At 45.8% G+C, this 20263-nt stretch overlaps 1 long non-coding RNA gene across 1 annotated transcript; it reads right to left on the bottom strand.

The window, feature by feature from the left end:
• Positions 1-1439: 1439 nt before the first annotated feature.
• On the bottom strand, positions 1440-20004 carry LOC115838364. Its single transcript, XR_004033376.1, has 3 exons — positions 19925-20004; positions 13079-13214; positions 1440-1524 (listed from the first exon to the last, which is right to left on the bottom strand). It is a non-coding gene; the product is annotated as an uncharacterized LOC115838364 (long non-coding RNA).
• Positions 20005-20263: the final 259 nt, after the last annotated feature.

The raw sequence follows: 20263 nt of genomic DNA on the forward strand, positions 1-20263 counted from the left end.
CTCATATTAAAACTTGAACAGATGAGGAGTAGCTTCTTATGAGTGAGCAAAGAAAGTGGTTTCTTAAGATGGAATTTCCTCCTGGTGAAGATGCTGTGAACATTGTTGAAATGACAACAAAGGATTTAGAATATTCCACAAATTTAGTTGATAAAGCAGCAGCAGGGTTTGAGAGGCTTGATTCCATTTTTTTGAGAGAATTTCTACTGTAGGTAAAATGCTATCCCAAACAGCATTGCATGCTACAAATAAATGTCCTGAACGGCATTGCATACTACAAGTAAATCTTTCATGACAGTAAGAGTCAATTGACGTGTCAAATTTCATTATTGTCTCATTTTAAGAAATTGCCACAGCCACTCCAAACTTCAGCAACCACCACCCTGATCAGTCCGCAGCCATCAACATGGAGGCAGAACTCTCCATCAGCAAAAAGATTACCACTCACTAAAGGCTCAGATGACCTTTAGCATCCTTTAGCAATAAGGTATCTTTTAATTAAGGTATGTACATTTCTTAGACAGATGAAGCGTGGTTATTGCACACTTAATAGACTACAGTATGATGTAAACATAACTTTTACATGCACTGGAAAACCAAAGAAATTGTATAAACTGCTCTGTGGTGATATTTGCTTTATTGCAGTGGCGAGGAACCGAACCTGCCATATCCTCAAAGTATGCCTGTATCCAAACATCTTTTGTTCACTGAGCATTCAGTGGCTTACACATGAAGGAAATGTTCACCTTACATTATTAACACGAAAAAACATTTGTTATCATTTTATTAAGGAAATCAGGATCTCCCAAGTGCTGGCTCAGAAAAATATTGACACAAGAATTTCCCTTCCTTTGTTGCACTGGCCCATATTTATAATCTTCAGACTGATCTCTTACTTTCTTACAACTGCCCCCTCACCTCCTTAATCTGGTGGCACTGGGCCTGCTTAACAAGAAACCAAGAACAAGGAATAAAGGTTTTGCATGGTCTCATTCTCTTCCCCAGGCTCCACAGCCAGCCCAGTCCCATTCTCCAGACTCAGGGTCTACATCCTTCCCACTGAATAAAACTAAAGCAGCACCAACAGCTGATACATTCAGCAGCCGGGGGCAAAACCACTTCTAGCTGTGAATTCCATCCAGTCACACACAGGGTGCAGCTGCAGCCCACATCTGCAAACTCTGCATTCTGAAACCTTTTGTGTATATACTTCCTAAGGACTCAGACAGTGGGCCCCAGGGGCAAGAGGACTTGTCCTTCCCAAGGTCACAAGGTTCATTGCAGGGCCTCTTCCCCCGTCTTTCTCAGGCTGCTAGGACTTTCAACACAGTTGTGATCTCCTTCCTCCTACACCCACCTCCTTTCCCCCGGTGTCCCTCCTTCCCTGCCGCTTCTTCCTTACTCACCTCCTGTCCAGGAGCCTGTTAGTGTTGGCTCAGGCCAGGCTCTCCACACGTCTCATCCTGGGCACACTCTCTAAATGAATCCAGGTTCCTTGAGCCAGTAGCACCTCCATTTCTTCAGCTGCAAAATGAGTCTTGTTAGCACACCTGTCTTACAGGGACTTTCTAAGATGAGAAAATGTGTATAAAATGCTTTAGGACAATGGCAGACCGGCAGCAGCAGATATCACCTGTTAACATTAAACCCCTCATTCCCATCTGATTTGGATGGGTTGGGTTGCAATGTCTGGGAGATTTACGCATGGAAGAGACAAGAAGGGAATAGGATTTTCCTAGAAGAGTGGTCTAGGCTACAGATACACCCAGAATGAGGTCATTAATGGAAGGATAGCCTGCCCTTATGACTAGGTGCCTTACCTACTACATTAGTCAGGGTCCTCCAGAGAAACAGAAACAACAGGACATGTAGAGAAACATAAGAGATTTATTATGGGACTTCGCTCACCCAGTTACCCAGGCTGAGAAGTTCCATAATCTGCTGTCTGCAAGCTGGAGGCCCAGGAAAACCTCCAGCTTGCAGACAGTGAACTGATGTAACTCAGTTCAAGTCTAAAGGGGAGGTGATGTATAAGCCCTGTTGTGTTAGTCCATTTTCATACTGCTATGAAGAAATACCTGAGACTGGGTAACTTATAAAGAAAAAGAGGTTTAATGGACTCGCAGCTCCACATGGCTGAGGAGGCCTCACAATCATGGAGGAAGGCAAAGGAGGAGGAAAGGCATGTCTTACATGGTGGCGGGCGAGAGAGCATGTGCAGCAGAACTGCCTTTTATAAAATTACCAAATCTCGTGGGACTTATTCACTATCACTAGAACAGCATGGGAAAACCAGACCCCATGATTTAATTACCTCCCACTGTGTCCCTCCCATGACACGTGGGGATCTTGGGAGCCATAATTCAAGATGAGATTTGGGTGGGGACACAGACAAACCATATCACCTTGTCTGAGCCCAAAGGCCAGAGAACCAAGAGCACCAATGTCCAAGGGCAGGAGAAGATGTTCAATCAAGCAGGGAGAGTGAATTTGCCCTGTCTCTGCCCTTTTGTTCTATTCAGGCCCTCAGTTGGATAATGCCCACCCACACTGGTGAGTGGAATCTTCTTTACTCAGTCTACTGATTTACATGCTAGTTTCTTCTGGAAATGCCCTCACAGACACGCCCTAAAGCAATGTTTACCAGCTATCTGGGCATCCCTTAGCCCAGTCAAATTGACACATGCAATTACCCATTACATACACATTGCCTCTGTTCCCTTCCACACTCCCTCAGCTCAGTAAACAGCATCGCCATGCACTAAATGTTCTGCCTAGAGCCTAGGAGTTGCCCTTAAGTGCTCCCTCTCCCTGTCTCTCACATTTCCTCCATCAACAGACTCCACTCTCTCTTCTAGAACATGGCCATCACCGTGGTCCCCCAGCCTCTTACCAAAACTGACAAGCACTCTCCTGCCTCCATTCCCAATCCCTCCAGCCCACTGTCCACACAGCTCCTTAAGCCTAAGCCAGATCATGACATCCCTCTGCTTACAATCTTTCAGTAATGTTGCACTGGATATAGTAGGAAACCCAAAACCCTCACCATAGCTGGTTTACAAGGCCCTGCACACTCGTGCCCCACTCATCTCGCATCCTCCCCTGTGCTACTCTCCACTCCTGAGTAAGCTGCGACCACACCAGCTGCTCAGGGAGCCTCAGGGCCTTTGCCCTGGCTGTTCTCTCCACCTCGTGCCCTCACATGCCTCCCCACCCTCCTCTCCCACAGCCACCTCATTCTCATCCTTTCCATTCCAGCATGCATGTTGCCCTCCGCAGAGTGGGCTTCCTGCGTCACCCCATAGGAAGTAGATCTTCTCCCTCCCTGTCATGACTGAATGTTTGTGCCCACCCCAAAATGCATATGTTGAAGCCCCGAGCCTCAGTGTGACGTGATTTGGAGATGAAGCCTTCGTGGAGATAATTAAGGTCAAATGAGGTCATAAGGATGGGGTCCAATAAGATTAACATCCTTGTAAGAAGAGGTATCAAAGCACTCTCTCTCTCTATCTGCTCAAACACAGAGAAGAGGTCATGTGAGCATACAGTGAGATGTGGCTGCCTACAAGCTGAAAGAAGAGGCTTCAGAATAAAACTTGCTGACACCTTGATCTCTGACCTCCAGCCACCAAGAGCATGCGAAATCAGTGTCTGTTTCAGCCTCCCAGTAGATGGTATTTTGCTATGGCAGCCCACCTAAGACACACTCTCATCCTCATTCTCCCTTCAAGGCAGTGGTTCTTACATGTAATTAGTGTCTCTGCCCACTTACATAGTCTTTGCCTATCTCCCACCACTGGAACATAGCTCTGAGGTCACTGTCACCCTCCTCAGGCCTAGCACAGGGCCTGGTACATAATAAGTGTCCACAGAACAAATCAGTGACTCAATGAATCCATCAGTCAAAGACTGCATACTTGTAGCAAGGGATGGAAGGAATTGAACCCATCCCTCATACCCAGAAAGGCATCCCAAACAAAGGAGCCACTCTTCCCAGGATAGACTCTGCAATGACTACCCTCTAAAGCACACATATTTATCTACTTCTTGGTTTAGATCCCATCTTGTCCCAAAATGAATTTAAGTGAGTTTATCAAAATATAAACAATACAACAGAATAAATAGCAAAGGAGGAAACGAAAAATAAGAGGAAGCCACTTAGGTGACAGCATGCATGCCATGGCCACTTGCTCTGGGCACCCCAGCAGCCATGGCAAAGAAGGTAGTCCAGTGAGATGTACAATTCAGATTATCCATGAGATGCAAAGAAAGAGTTCTTTGTAAGAAGCATCTTTTTTTTTTTTTGAGATGGGGTTTCACTCTTGTTGCCCAGGCTGGAGTGCAATGGCACAATCTCGGCTTACCGCAACCTCCGCTTCCCAGGTTCAAGTGATTCTCCTGCCTCAGCCTCCCCAGGCATGTGCCACGATGCCCAGCTAATTTTGTATTTTTTTGGTAGAGACAGGGTTTCTGCATGTTGGTCAGGCTGGTCTCAAACTCCCAACCTCAAGTGATCTGCCCACCTCAGCCTCCCAAAGTGCTGAGATTACAGGCGTGAGCCACCGTGCCCGGTCGTAAGAAGCATCTCTTAATGAGCCAGATCAGCTCAGCACTGACTCATGGAGGAATCCCCACAGTCCTCCCATGGTAGATGGGTCCTGATCAGCATCCTTAAAGAAGATTCAAGAAAGGGTTTCAGGCAGCTCTTCCTCCCAAGTTGCCTCAAGGCAACTCACAGCAATGCCTCACAAAGCAGGATGAGCTGCTCTATGGGCAGCAGAACAGTGAGGTCAGTAATGCACTTTGTGCTCCTATAATTCTATGTCTCCACATAGCCTACATCCTTATAAAGTAAACTTCCCTTTGTCTTCACAAAGCCAACCCTTGCAGCTGGTAATGGCTTAGAAAGTGAGACCCCAGCACGAGTGGTTTATTTCATAGGTGACAGATACCCAGCAGTTACAGCATCTGTGGGTGTTTTCATGGGTTGGGCAGCCACTGTAGCTTCTGTAGTCTGCAGTTCAAATGAACTCCTCTCCCAGCACAATCTTGCCAATCACCCATCCTATCCTGAAGATGGTCTCCTACTCAACTGCACACTACCCAGGCTGTGGTGACAATTATGTTTCCTCTTAAACATTGCTAACATATCCTTTGAAATGCTTTAAGAGGTTATTATCTTTTAATAGGCTGGACCAAACCCAGGAAGAGCTTGGACGCTGTAAACAGTTGGCTGTCTCTGACCTTATCTTGCCTGTGTTTGCTTTACTGTCCTACTGGGGAATTCCTGCGCTGCAGCTGCAGTCTTTAGCTTCACCTGCAGGGGTCTGGGTGCTGCTGCCCCGCTGTGTCCTGCTCCAGGTGCACAGCCAAAAAGTGGCATCCTACAGCATGCCCAGAAAGCAACACAGGTGTGTCCCATGTCTGCTGTGCTGTGCTCCTTATCCATGCTTACATAGATGCAAGGAGTTTGAAAGAGCCCTAAGGAAGCAGTGAGTTGGGATAAACCACCAAAGAGCTTTTGTGGCCAGATGTATATGGAAACAAAAAGGAATATGAAAGGTTTCCTTGGGCCATTTCCATTTTATTTCAGACCTCCCTGACTTCACAATCTGTAAGATCCACCCTGTGTCTAAATTTTCTACAGCTTTCATCCCAAACTGATTAAATCAGGCTTCTAATCCAGAATTTGCAAAAGCTATTCTGCCAGCCAAGATGAAGTCTCTTTATTTTTCTGGGATTCTAGCCTTGCTCATTTATCCTTCCCTGTCATTCCCTGACATACTTTCCTTCTTCTGATAAATTCTTTTTCTAGTTCCTTGAGCTCCTGGCCTGTCTGACATCTCTTCATTCCCTTCCCAAGAAACTGTTTAATTAGATGGCAGAGCATGACAAGAACAGGGATTCTGGAGCCAGATGGCTGTAGCTCACAATCCTGGTTCTGCTACTCACTTGCTGTGAAACTTTGGACATGTTACTTAACTCCTCTGTGCCTCAGTTTCCTCAGATGTAAAAAGGCTAATAACAACACCTCCATCATAAGGTAGTATGATAGAGAAGCTTGTGAGTGAGTCTCCTGTCTCTCTTCCCCACTACAGAGGCTAAAGAAGCCCCATGTTCCAGAATGCACAGCCTAAAGAAGAAGGTAGCCTGTCAGCCTTGAATCCTGAGTGACTGTATGGAACAGAGCACCACCTTGTTGGACAGACAGCATTCACAAGCAACCAACCTTTGCTCCGTTAAGCTACTGAGATTCTGGGAAAATTTGTTATTGCAGCAAAACTTAGTTCAGCCTGACTAATAATGGAACCACTTGTATGGCTGTAATTAAATACCAGTTAAAATTGAATACCTAAGTAGATAACTTATTCCTCCTCCAGGAGATGAGATCCCAAAGCGGCAGGCTCACTCTCTATATTCCCTCCAGCTCCTGGCACCTAGCCTGGCACACAGGAGGAACTGCATGAGTGTTTGTTGAGTGACAACTGCAAAAGTTTCCAGGCCCTTCTGCTCCATCACGTGCTGCATCTGGCAGCTTCCAGGCTCACCCAGCCCCTGCACCCAAGAATAAGGTTGTTCCAAGGAGGGGCAGTACAACCAGCACGAGAACACATTAGCAGCTCCTCTGCAACACACACACACAGAAACACACAGAGGCACACATGCACACACATAGACACACACAGAGACATACATGTATGCATGCACACACACAGAGACACACAGAGAAAGAGACACAGAGAGACACACACAGAGACACACACAGAGGCACACACGCACACACACAGACACACAGAGAGACATACACGCACATGCACACACACACAGAGACACAGCAAACATAGAGAGACACACACACACAGAGACACACAGAGGCACACATGCACACACATAGACATACAGAGAGACATACATGTATGCACGCACACACACACAGAGACACACACAGAGGCACACACGCACACACATAGACACACAAAGAGACACACGCACATGCACACACACACAGAGACACAGCAAACATAGAGAGACACACACACACAGAGACACACACACAGGACACACAGAGAGAAAGACACACACACACACACACACACACACACACACACACACAGGCAGAGCATGAGCCCTGCACTTATTACTTCTGAGAAACAGGTGGGAAGAAAACCAGAGTGTTTGGGTCTGATCACTGTTCCTTCCGCCCATTCAACAGGGCAGTGTGTCACCTGCACAAAAGGACTCAGGCCTCCACATCAGGCAGAATTTGGCTATGATGGCCAATCTCCATTGCTTTCCCTTGCCTTCTTAAGCCATCCTCAGAGAGTAAACCTTCAAGCATGATTAGAGGCGGGGGACAGAGAGGTGCCCACTGGTATCAGTGACAGCCACGTCTCATAGCACTTCCCTTTCAGGAAGGGGACCCTCCCTCCCCTGCCCTCTACAGCTTCAAGCGGTCACTGGCCTGGACAGAAGCAAATCTGGACTAAGTCCTGGGAAAGCCCAAAATTCTGGGGCACTCTGGCCCTGAGCTCAGGTCCAGGATTCATTTTTCATAGGCATGCTTTATTATTCCCCGTGGGGAGCCAGGTTTCCATCCCTTGTCATTCCTGAGGAAGGAGAACGTGCCGGGATTGCAGTCGCACGGTGTGTGTGTATCTCTTTTCCTATAAAACAACTCTGAGTACCTGAGTTATGCACCCTATCAGAGACCATTTGCTGGATGATTTTAAATTATTATCCCCCAAATACGTATATATATTATGCCAAGAAACCATCAACAGTAAATTACCTCCTGTTCCAAGGGCCAGAACATGGTTACTGTCACCATGCAAGTCATTCACATAAAATTCAGAATGTCTCACACTTTATCTTGAAAATTTACAAAATTTATTAATCTTTATAGCCTGAAAGGCAAAAAGATATATATTTTAAGTGCATGTCTTGCATTACCGACCCAACTGGCCGTGTGAAATGACTCAGATTTATTATCATGTCCAGTTACCAGCATTTATGGCAACTTTTAAACATGTCATTTTACTGTGGACACCTCATGGTTCAGGACACTTTGGGACTTTAGTGAGTAACTCTCATTTCAGGACCAGAACAAATAAATGATTTAAGTACTTTTGCAGCTTATTGGAAAGAGAATTTGAAATTCACTTGAGGAGATTGTTAACCATGGATCACAAAAATACAGGGAAGGAGCAAGCTCTCCCCAAATTTATGTCTCTTTCCATATGGGAATAACAGGAGAAGTTCCCTTTGCCAAATAGAGGTTCCCACGCTCCCCAGTGTGTACCTCTGCTCTGTCAGGGAGGTTTAAGAAAATAGCATTCAATTGTGTCCCTAGTTGCTAAAAAGAAAGTTAATACTGAGAAATGGAAAAGGAAGTTTGGTTTTCTTTACAAACAGTCTTCAATGCTGTTTACTATTCAACAAGTATAAATAAATAAAACAGTCCTCACTGTGCATGGAATTCAGCCTCTGTTCATGATAAAACCCAGAGATGGTTTTTAAAATACCATTACTTATTGAAAAAGAACAAGGGTCCTCAGGCCTTGAACTCTGTATATTCCAATGTACATGCCAAGCTTGGTCAAGCAGGCAGAAGCCATGGTCAGGTCTCCCTTCACCCCTCCCCTTCCTTCAGGCCCACATGTCCAGCCTGCCCCAGAATTCTGGATCCTTCCTTTGTGCATTTGTCCTTTCTCTCTACTGTGCCTTCATACAGTGTACTCTGCCACCCAACCAACCTTCCTAAAAGTTGGCTCTATGAGGTCATCTCCAAGCTCAGACACCTTCCGGGCTTCTCACTGCCTAGGCCCAGAAGACCAAGTTGAAATCTGTTTGTCTGCCTCAAGGCAGACATCACCTCTGTCTGTGTCTGTCTCTAGTCTTACATCCCGTCATTCCCCAGCAAGAGACATCTGCTGCATGAAGCCCAGTGAAATCCAACTCATAGCTGCTCCAGACTTTGCTTATAACACATCCACAAACTGAATTCCCCAATCCTTTCTAAAGTCTCCCTGTCCTACCTGATAAGATTCGGAGAACCCCTCAGCCCTCCCTGAACAGGACTGCCCCACTCCTGTGGGCCTCTGCAGACATACAGGCCCGAGGCAGCACGGCTGTCTTCTGGGCACCAACCTCTCCCTCATCTACCCTCCATAACCCATGCTGGACACTTAGCCTCATGCTGCATTTCATCATTCTGCATATGGCATCTCTCCTTCATGGGATTGTACACCTGAGGGCAGCTACCAAGTCCCACAAATAATTATCCTTCCCGGGATCCAGCCCAATGCTAACAAAGGGTAGGTTCTGCAAAAATAGATTTTGAAAGACACAACTAAATGTATCAGAAAAAATAAAAGACTCAGGTCATAAGCTAGAAAAAGCAGTGCAAACTCATTCATTTCATAGAATTCTGGGAAGAGTTCATACATGTTATTTTTCTTTAAAAGCCACTGTAGCGTGGAATTGTGTTCACCTTCCCTGAAGGGCTGGGGAGGAGTTGGCTAGGAAGATATATCCCGTGACGTCTATGGAAGAGATGCTTCAGGTCTAGGAGTGACTGCTCCCTTGCCTGTGCTCCTAACCTACACCCCTCGTCTAAACGGCGTCTGCGGCAATACATCTGTGAGGTTCCAGAACCCCGGCACATGCTATGAGCTCAGCAGTGACTTGAGGAGGGCAGGCAGCAGACTGGCTTTCTCTAATGGGGGTGAAGATGGCTGAGTGCTATGGGCTAATGAGAATGCACATGTATTCGGGTTTTTAAAGCCATCCAGCAAGACTGGTAAACACTGTTTCTTTTAGGCACAGTCGGTTGTTCCTTCCCTGATTCCAGGAGACAATCGTCTGTGGCCAGTTTCAAAACCTAGCATTCACAACTCTCTCCGCTCAATCCCCGAGGGCTAGCCCTGTTGAAGAGGAAAAGTAAAACCCCCTTTGGCTCTGTGCTTCCCCTTCATGTGTCAATAGGGTCTTGTGGCCTCACCAAGGTAAGTTAAAAATAGAGCCAGAAGGACGCCTCCACTTTCATGCTTGAGGAGACAGCAAGCCCATGAGCAGGCATCACGGCTTCCAACCCAGAGACAGCAAGGACTGCTGGCAACCGGGCATCAGGAGCCCAGACCAAAGCACAGGCTACTTCTCATCGTAAACAGCAGGCAGTCTACTCACCACAACGAATGCGTGACAAGCCAAGGAAATGAAAAGAGAAGAGGATCATCAAAGAAAATCTGTAATTAAAAATAAATCCTTCGCAATGTGACTCCAAGAAGTTTATGGCTGAGGCGGCTTTCACAGGCACTTATGAGTGTCCACAGACAGCCTGGAATTGCGTCTTTAAATGTGAGATGTTCGTATATGTGAAAGGGCCAACTGGACTTCCCTCCCCCAAAAGGCACACTGTTCTGTATATGACACTTTCAATGACCTCTTGTGTTAGTCTGCTAGGGCTGCCCTAACAAAGTACTGCAAACTGGGTGGCTTCGACCACAGAAATGCTTACACAACCACCTGTAGGCTGGAAGTCCAGGAACAAAGTGTCAACAGGGTTGGTTCCTTCCGAAGCTGCGAGGAAAACCTATTCAGTGCCTCACATCTCATTTCTGGTGGTTTGCTGGTGACTTTTAGTGTTCCTTGGTGTGGAGATGCATCACACTGATCTCCATCTTCATTTTCACACAGAATTCCCTGAATGCATCTGTCTGTATCTGCATTTTCCCTTTTTAGAAGGACCAGTAGTAATATGGATTAAGGCCCACCCTACTGACCTCATTTTAATTTGGTCATCTGCAAAGACCCTACCTATATCCAGATAAAGTCACATTCACAGATATAAAGGGTTAGGAATTCAACAGCTTCTGGGGGAAGACAATTCAACTCCTAACACCTCTCAAACATGAAATGTTTCTATGAATAGCATCATTGATGGTATTACTTGACAGAGGAACAGATAGAGTCAGATGACTAGGGCCTCTCCAACAGCCATCAGTTTCATTCAGATCTGGACACAAGCAGGAAAAGTGGTGTGAACAACAGCTAAGCAGCACAAAGAATCAAGACTTGGGTGTGAGATTCTGCCTTGGTCTTCAGCCATGTAGATGTGAGCCCCACCCCACTCTCATCCCACCCACGTGCCACTGTTATAGCTTGGGGGCTCAGAATAAAGCCAGACAGTCAGAGTAGGGGAGAGATTTTCCAACATAACTCAGGCCCTGATGTTTCTTAGTTAATTTTCCCTGAAAGAGAAAATATTTTCCTAAAAGAATAAAAGACTTAAAAGTAACTTGATGTTAAGACATGCCATAAACTAGGAGAATAATTTTTCATTTGTTCCTTCCTCCTGTTTTTTCTTAATCCAAGACCCTCCTAGAAATACAAGAGGACTTTAGGAAGTTCACGGAAAATGGAATCAAAAGATAAAAATGAAAAATATCAACTTTATAAACTGTATTACTCAATATAAGCTCCATCAAGTTCAAAACAATTTTCTAAGTGATGATACCACCCATTTAGTCCATTCTTAAAATATTGAGGGTCCTGGGAATTTAACCATATCAATACAGTCTTTTTACATTATTAACTGAAGAAAATGAGTGGCTTTTAATTATTTTGTTTAAATTAGGAAACAAAAAGAAGTCAGAAGAAGCAAAATCAGAACTGCAAGTTGGATACTCAATGATTTTCTATTGAAATTCACAAAATTGCCCTTATTTAATGAGAGGAATGAGCAGAAGCATTGTCAGGGTGGAGAAGGACTCTCTGCTGAATTTTTCAGTGGCATTTTTCTGCTAAAGCTTTGGCTAATTTTCTCAAAACACTCTCATAATAAACAGATGTTATCATTCTTTGGCTGTACAGACAGTCAACAGCAAAATGCCTGGAGTATCCCAAAAAACTCTTGCTGTGACCTGTGCTCCTGACTGGTCTGCTTCTGCTTTGACTGGAAAATGTCCACCTCTTGGTAGCCATTGCTTTGATTGTGCTTTGTCTTCAGGATTGTACTGGTAAAGCTATGTTTCATCTCCTATTACAATTATTTGAAGAAATCCTTCAGGATCTTCATCCTACTTGTTTAATTTTCATTGAAAGATCTGTTCCTGTCTGCAGCTGATCTGGGTGCAATGGTTTTGACATCAACTGAGTGGAAAACTTACTTAACTTTAATTTTTCAGTCAGAACTGCATAAACGGAACCAACTGAAATGTCGGTTAATCATCAGGTCTCTTCAATTAGGGCAAGGTTAATTTTTTCCTTGCAAATTGACATGAATGGTCTGCCACCACATGCTTCACCTTCAACATCAACTTCTCCCTTTCTTTTTTTGAGACAGAGTCTTGCTCTGTCACCCAGGCTGGACTGCAGTGGCACAATCTCAGCTCACTGCAACCTCTGCCTCCTGGGTTCAAGTGATTCTCCTGCCTCAGCCTCCCGAGTAGCTGGGATTACAGGTGCCTGTCACCACACCTGGCTATTTTTTTTTTTTTTGTATTTTTAGTAGAGATGGGGTTTCACATGTTAACCAGGCTGGTCTTGAATTCTTGACCTCAAGTGATTCACCTGCCCCAGCCTCCCGAAGTGTTGGGATTACAGGCGTTAGCCACTGTGCCCAGCCTCAACCTCTCCCTTCTTAAAAGAAGTTACCTATTTGTAAACTGCTGATTTGGGGGAAGGGGGTATTGTCCCCGTAAGCTTTTCACAAAGCATCAATGAGTTCACCATACTTCCCCTCAAGCTTCACTATAAATTTGATGTTTGTTCTTACTTCAATTTTAGCAGAAATTCACATTGCTCTGATAGGGGCTTTTTTCAAACTGATGTATTATCCTTCTTAGTGCCTCAAACTAGATTGTGTACGAACATGTTATAAAAAGTTAGTACAAATCAATTTTGGTGCAAAAAATTTGAAATCCAGCATAGTTTTTTCATAATGAGCATTGTCTATGAACTTTTTGAAGAGCCCTCAGACAGCTTCTCACACAGCTACTCCACATCCTTGAGGATCAGAGATCAAGGCATCAGCAGGGTTGGTGCCTTCTAAGGGCTGTGAGGGAGAAACCATTTATACCTGTCTCCTGGCTTCTGGTGGGTTGCTCACCATCTTCAGTATTCCATGGCTTGGAGATGCATCACTCTGATCTCTGTTTTCATCTCCAGATGACGTTCTCCCTGGATGTATACAGCTCTGTGTCCTGATTTTCACTCTGTATAAGGACATCGGTCATACTGAATTAGGACCTTTAGACCTCCTTTTCCCCTGATTACCTCTATAAATACCCTCTCTCCAAATAATGTCACATTCTGAGGTATTAGGGATTAAGATTTCAACATATGGATTTGGCAGGTATGCAATTCAACCCATAGTACCCTATGTCTAAACTGCAATAGCCCTGGGGATAGATAAATAAATAAAACATGATACAGGGAATGAAGCACTCACTGGTCGTTGGGAAAAACTCACAGCTATATCCCTCTCTGTTATTACCTCTGTCAGCACATGAAACTGACATGAGACTCTTGCAAGTCCAGATGCCTAGGACCCAAAGAATCTACCTCTGGGATAACACATTTTTCAACAGGTAGCCAGGTAAGGTTAGGGGACAATTTCAGATTTCTCAGGTTGAAAATTTAGGAGTATATAAAAAACAGCATCTAGGAGTATGTAAACCATAGAGTCCAACAGCACAGAGGAGGGAGGCACTCAGGTGACCAAATCTTCCTAACCCAGTGTGAGAGCAGCCATAACGGATGATGGAACACAGGAGAGAGAGCCGCTTATTCTGCTCCAGGAAGGAGGAGGCTGCCAGGTAACGCTGGGAGACTGCGCTAGAGCTAGTCAGCAGACAAAGGGCCAGAGTTCGAAAGGGGCACAGGCTGAGGACACTCCGGGCGGAAAGAGCAGCCAAGCTGCGGAATGAGAGGTCCCAAGCGTGTTTCTGAGAACCTTGATTTTGCACCTTGTTTCAGACACTTTCTTGTCACTGAGCTGGTGTAGGTGGGAAGTGAAAGTGTAAAATACGGTGGTTTCCGAAATAGGGTGTTTATACACCTAAAAAGTTTTGAAAACTCCTTGATAGGCTATTTTTTAAAAATTAAGTAAAATAATCAAACAAAGTTTCTTAACTTCTCAACATTTCAATGAAACCCCAAGAGTATGTAAGGTAGGTTCATTTTTACTAATATATTTTGGAATTTTCTGCCACGTAAGGGACCTAAATGTAGAAAAAAAAAAAAAGCACTAACCTAAAATTTAATCTGCATTATATTAAAAGGAAAAAAATCTCTCTTTATCCTCCTTTCTCTCTTCTTCCCCTTAAGTAGACATGGTAGGATTTCTTGAGCTGTTGACTGGGCTCTTCTCCCTCTCCCAGGCCACATAACTTGGTCATTCATTTCCTGTTCCCTGCTTCAGCCAAAGGCAATTTGCAGAGAGCAGAGGAAAATGGAGGTCTTCACCTTTACCTTTGAGAGCAAAGCTTCAGCCCCCGGTTAAGACCAGGGCTCAGGAAGAATATTTGGCCTTTCAAAGCAAATCTTTGGCCTCAGCAGCACAGAGGCCTCCTGGGTAAGGGGGAGGGGTATGCAGAGTCTGCAGTGTCCTGGGAAGGGCCTGTGCCCATGAAGTGGGCTTCATCCCCACTTGGTGCAGTTTGTGCAGAGAGATAGCCTCAGACAAAGGCCAGAGTGGGAGCAAAACCCTGAAGTTCCCTTGGAGAGGCAGGCTGCACAAATGCCTATTTGGTGATTCAGCATCAACAAGCCAGGTCCAATTTCACATGGGCTCCCTCCAGGATGGGTGAGAGCTCCCAAGAGCTTCATGGGAGGTCCAAGTTGGTGGCTGTGGGCTGGAGAGAGTAGGATTGAAGCAGAGCTGGGGTGGAGTGAAAACAAGAGACAACAGCAGTCAACAGCAGGCTCTGACAACCAAAAACCAGAAAGGAGAGCATCTCCCAGCCCCTAAGGGGAGTAATGCCAGCCCCCAGCATCAGACACATCTGCAGGAAAAGCAGGGGACTTCAGCTAACCAAGAATAATGTTCCTTTACCCAGACAGAATGGAGCCTGGGAAATTAGATTATGCTAAAGGGAAGCCAACATGCATTTTCTGCACACCTGGCTTCTGGGTCTAAGATTTTTGTCTGCTCCTAAAATGCGAGCCTTGTTGAATTGGTGTGGGCTTCTCCTTAGTCGCCGGGTAAAGCAGAGGGCTGGGGCACAGCCATATGCAGTAATTCAGCCTGCCCTTAACCAAAGGGCCCGAGGAAGAGGTGAGACCAAAGAAGGTGAATCACAGATTTGAAAGCAAAGCAAATAAAAGCAGTGGGGAAAGACGGGGTATGAATATGGGGCACACTTTGAGGCACAGACACTTCCCAGGACCCTGCAGCCCTCTGAGTACCCCCCTGCCCTACTCAGAGGCATTTTTCCCATGTCAAACTCCTCAGGGTTGCGGATTCTGGATCCTCCTATGTAACCACTCCTTCCTGCTCCATCTCAACATCAGTGTTGTTTGCAAAGAAAGTGGGCTCCATAAGGTCAAGGGCTGCCCCAGGTGCATTTGGGTGTTTAACAGGGTACCAGGTGATGACTGTGTTAAAAGGGACAATATTGGAGTTTTTTACCAGAGTGACTGAGGAGCTCACGGGAGTACAGGGTGTATGAGTCCCACCAAAGATTCCATGTGCCTTGGGACTGCCCCATCCCATTGGGAATTCCAGTCTGGCTTCTTGGCAATGGGTGCCTGGGCAACAGAGCAACAGAGCAAGGTGGAGGAGAGAAGCCCTCCTGGTACCCATCCCCACATCAGCAAGAGGGAGGGCCAGACTCACAGCCTACCATCCCCTCCAGCCCCAGCCCACCTGATCTACATCAGCCACCTTCTGATTGATTATGTTTTTTCCTGGGGAAAAGGCCAAAAAGCCATCTAGGCCTCAACCCCAGCATCCCTGAACCTCTGACCCAGCCCTGGACTTCCAACTTTCAGACTTCTTTCAGGGGGGACAAGCAAACCCCATGTTTTTTAAGTCTCTGCTATTCAGGTTTTCCATTGTTTGCAGCCTCACAGAGCCCTGGCTGCTCCTATCAGGAGGTGGGGCACGTGCACAAGGCCTTGGAGAGGCCAGCATCTCTCACCTTCTTTCCAGCCCACAGCTCCAGGCACACGGGCTCTTCCTGTGACTATATGGAAGTTATCTGTCTTCCTAAAGCCATAACCAGACAGAACTTCTATCAAAAGGCAGGAGAGTCGGGAACGGGCTCTTTGAGGCCACAGATTGACACTGTCATTGACCCCTCCAGGATCCTGTTTCCTGACATACACCCTTGATTCAGGTCATCTGGTTATTGTGAGCTGGGTCATAAATCTTGAGGAGCTCACTTTTTTTGCAAACAACTAAACCCCAAGAATACTCCTTATTTATGAAACAATATGTATGCTGGTTTTACGGAAGGTTTTCAGTCCTCAGGGTGCTAAAATCTTTGTGCCCTTCTGCCTCCTTAACCACAGCACACATGTTCAAGAGAACTAGAGTTGCCAAGAAATCATTTCTATACATGGGCTCCAACAAACCCAGGTTACAGAGGATGGCCTATTTCCAACAAGCTTCATTTAAGGTTCCCCTACATTAAAGGAATAAAGATGATGATGTGAAGCAGAACATAAATGCCTATAGAAAGTCAGAAACTTCCCTCCTGGTGCCTCATCATCATTGGGGAGAGGGGAACAAAAGGTGGAAAAATCGATTCCACCTTCTTATTCTTGGAGAAGAAAACAACTCTCTAGACAAGAACACAGCAGCAAACAGGGAGAGAAATTGTGTGTTTACTGATTTTAGTCAATTATTGCAGTTGCCACATTTCTCAGGAGTGTTGACGTCCAGGTCAGGGCTGACCCATGAATGGTCAGCAACACACTCAGGCCAACAAGGAAGGAGGAGGCCTGGCTGTGAATGAAGCATGCTCAACTCTAGCTCGTCATATGAGCGGGTCACAGAGAGCAGATGCCTGTGGGTGCTTAGTGAACACTGCAGGGCATGGCACTGGTACTAAAAGGGACTAAAGTTAAATGTTTATCAGAATGTTTATAGCAATCCTCCCACAACACAGGTCAGGTGAACTCTTTCTGCCCATGCATGAGCCTTTGGACAGACAGCCCCCAAAACTATGAGTCTTTAATATTAGCCTGCATCCCTCAGTTCTGGACTTTTCCACTGGACTGGGTTATACGTCATCCAAAATTCACCTCCAAAGGAACCTCAGCATAGATTCCTCACTCACTGTGAGACTGGACACAGCCTTTCAGGGCATCCCCAAATAGAATCAAGACAGTGAGGTAGGGGGTGGGACTCAACTCCAGAGGCAGGGCTCAGACACCGGACCAAATTGAGAGCTAGCTGACACAGGGCCAGGGCAGAAGCAGCTTTCCATAAGACATGCCCACCAGTGTGCCATGTCAGTTTACCATCGCCGTGGCAACACCTGAGAGTTACCACCCCTTTCTATGGCAGTAACCCAATGACCTGGAAGTTACCACCTTTTTCCTAGAAATGCCTGCATCAACTGCCTTTTAACTTGCATGTAATTAAAAGTGGGTACAAATATGACTGCTAAAGTGCCCCTGAGCTGCTACTATGGGCACACTGCCTGTAGGGAAGCCCTGCTCCACAGGGAGCAGTACTGCTGCTGCTGCTTCAATAAAAGTTGCTGTCTAACACCACCACTTGTGCTTGAATTCTCTCCTGGGAAAAGCCAAGAATCCTCCTGGGCTAAGCCCTAGTTTGAGGTCTTGCCTGTCCTGCATCAGTTGCAAATGGTAAGCTGATAAGAAATGAGAATGTAAGGAAACTCCTACATACCACCCAGGGAGAAGCCCACTCCCAGGCAGCATCAAGCCCAGAAGGAAGCAAATGGGGTTTGCAGGACTGCTTGGTGTTTGTCTGTGCAATAACCACTGGGCCTGGTACAGGGGCGGGTGTGTGGGCAGAAAGAGGAGCTGGCAAATAAGAGTTAGCCTTAAAAAGATGCTGACTCTGGGGTCCCCGTTTGGCCATGGCATCAAACGCTCCTGCCAAGTAATTTGGCTCATAAATATTCACCACAGGAGAATATCTGAGCATTAAAAAGCAAACAAAAAAACAATCAGGAACCAAGTACCTCAGCTGGCTGGACAAAAAGACATATGCTTACAAGCCAGGAGATGGGTGTGCAGGCTACTGAGTGTCACAAGAAGCGCAGCTTGGCCAATTGTGACTTCTGGAATGGTCTGTGTCAAAGATTTCAAATGCTGTGTGCAGTTGGCATGTGGCTGCTAAGCTTCTAATTTTGTGACTTTAAGATTGTACAAATGAGCAAAACCCTTTGCAGATCTTTAAAGGGAATTTTAGGCAAGGTTCAGAAGCAATGCCATGGTAAATTTTTTTTATTTTACCCAGTTAAAAACAGACTTTGTCAGGCAATGTGGAGACCTCTAAATTCACATCTTCTAAGGACATGGAGAGAAGGGAGTTTGTAGCTATTTTCACAAGAAAACCACCAGCCAGTTCCACGGTACCACTGATCCAAGCTGCTCTGTCTGAAAAGACTGCCTTGGATTTATTTAGCACCCATCTTCCTACAAATGTCTCCCAAAAGTCTTGGGAATTCATCTCCTTTGCATTTTCACCGCATCACGCAGACCACCATGGCCACATATTAATGCCCCTGCCACCAGCCTCCATTGTCCACCAGGGATAAGCAAAAAAGCATTGATTTGGGACTTCTGCAGGGTCCTTCCTTCACACAGTGTATCCTTTGAAACCGCCACATCCCCAATCCACCACACCATGGGCGGCCTCCTTCAAAGCCCTCAGCTCTCCTCAGGAAACCTTTTCCTCCAGGACACCTGTCATCAGCTTCCCAGCTGCCTTAATTTCCTTCATCAAAACACTCTACGTTGCAATCAGTGACCGTGCAATTGTTCAGCATGTGTATTAGTTTCCTATGACTCCTGTAGCAAATTATCACAAACTCAGTGGCTTCAAACAACACAAATCTATTTTCTTACAGTCCTGGTGGTCAGAAGTCCAAAATGGGTCTTTCAAGGCTGAAAGCAAGGTGTCAGAGGGTTGGCTCCTTTGGAAGGCTCCAGCAGAGAATCTGTCCCTTGCCTCTTCCAGTTTCCAGAGCTGCCAGCATTCCTTAGTTTGTAGCTGCATCACTCCCACCTTTACTTCCATCATCACATGGCCTTCTCCTATGCTGATCACCTGCCTCCTCCTTATAAAACCCCTGTGATTACATTAGGCCAATGCAGAATAATCTCTCCATCTCAAGATCCTTAACTTAATCACATCTACAAAGTCCATTTTGCCATATAGGATAATATTCACACGTTCCAGGGATCAGGATATGGACATGGTGGGGAGGTGGTGATTACTCAGCTTAATACACGGTGTGTCTTTCCCACTAGGATGTTAGTGATCAGGGTCTTTGTGCAGCTGATTTAGTCTTTATGGTCCAGGATCCAGCACAGAGCCAGATTCATTGTTCAGAAAATGAATGAGGAAATGAACTGAAGAGTGAATGCGCAAATAGAGTTCTTCCCTCACCTCTTCTACGCTTCCTTTGAACTCCTTTTTTTTTTGTTTTTAGATGGAGTCTTGCTCTGTCCCCCAGGCTGGAGTGCAGTGGCACAATCACGGCTCACTGCAAGCTCCGCCTCCTGGGTTCATGCCATTCTCCTGCCTCAGCCTCCCGAATAGCTGGGACTATAGGCACCAGCACCATGCCCGCCTAATTTTTTGTATTTTTAGTGGAGACGGGGTTTCTGAACTCTTATTTATTCACTTATCTATTTCCTTTTCCTCTCTCTTCCCAGCTCCTGCTTCTTCCTCACAGGTACACCATGGCATCCAGCAGACTGATTTGTCCCCACTCACCTTAGCCTGTCTCCTGCCACAGTTGTCTCATTTTGGTAAAGTGCGTGTCCAGGTTTCCCCTTGCTCCCAGCTGCAACATGGATCTGTGAAAGACAGTACAACGGAAAAGTCTTCACATCCTGGCTGTCTCTGCCCTTCATTGTCTTTAAGCTCTTTAACAACTTTTACTTGGAGAGGAAAACAACTCTCTAGACAGGAACACGGACCAGCAAACAGAGGGAGAAATTGTGTGTTTATTGATTCAGTCAATTATTGCAGTGACCACACGTCTCATGAGTGTTGATATCCAGATGGGGGCTGACCCATGAAAGGTCAGCAAGGAAAAAGGAGAACCTATAC

The sequence above is a fragment of the Nomascus leucogenys genome, chromosome 14 (genome assembly GCF_006542625.1).
Source record: "Nomascus leucogenys isolate Asia chromosome 14, Asia_NLE_v1, whole genome shotgun sequence".
NCBI lineage: Eukaryota > Metazoa > Chordata > Mammalia > Primates > Hylobatidae > Nomascus > Nomascus leucogenys.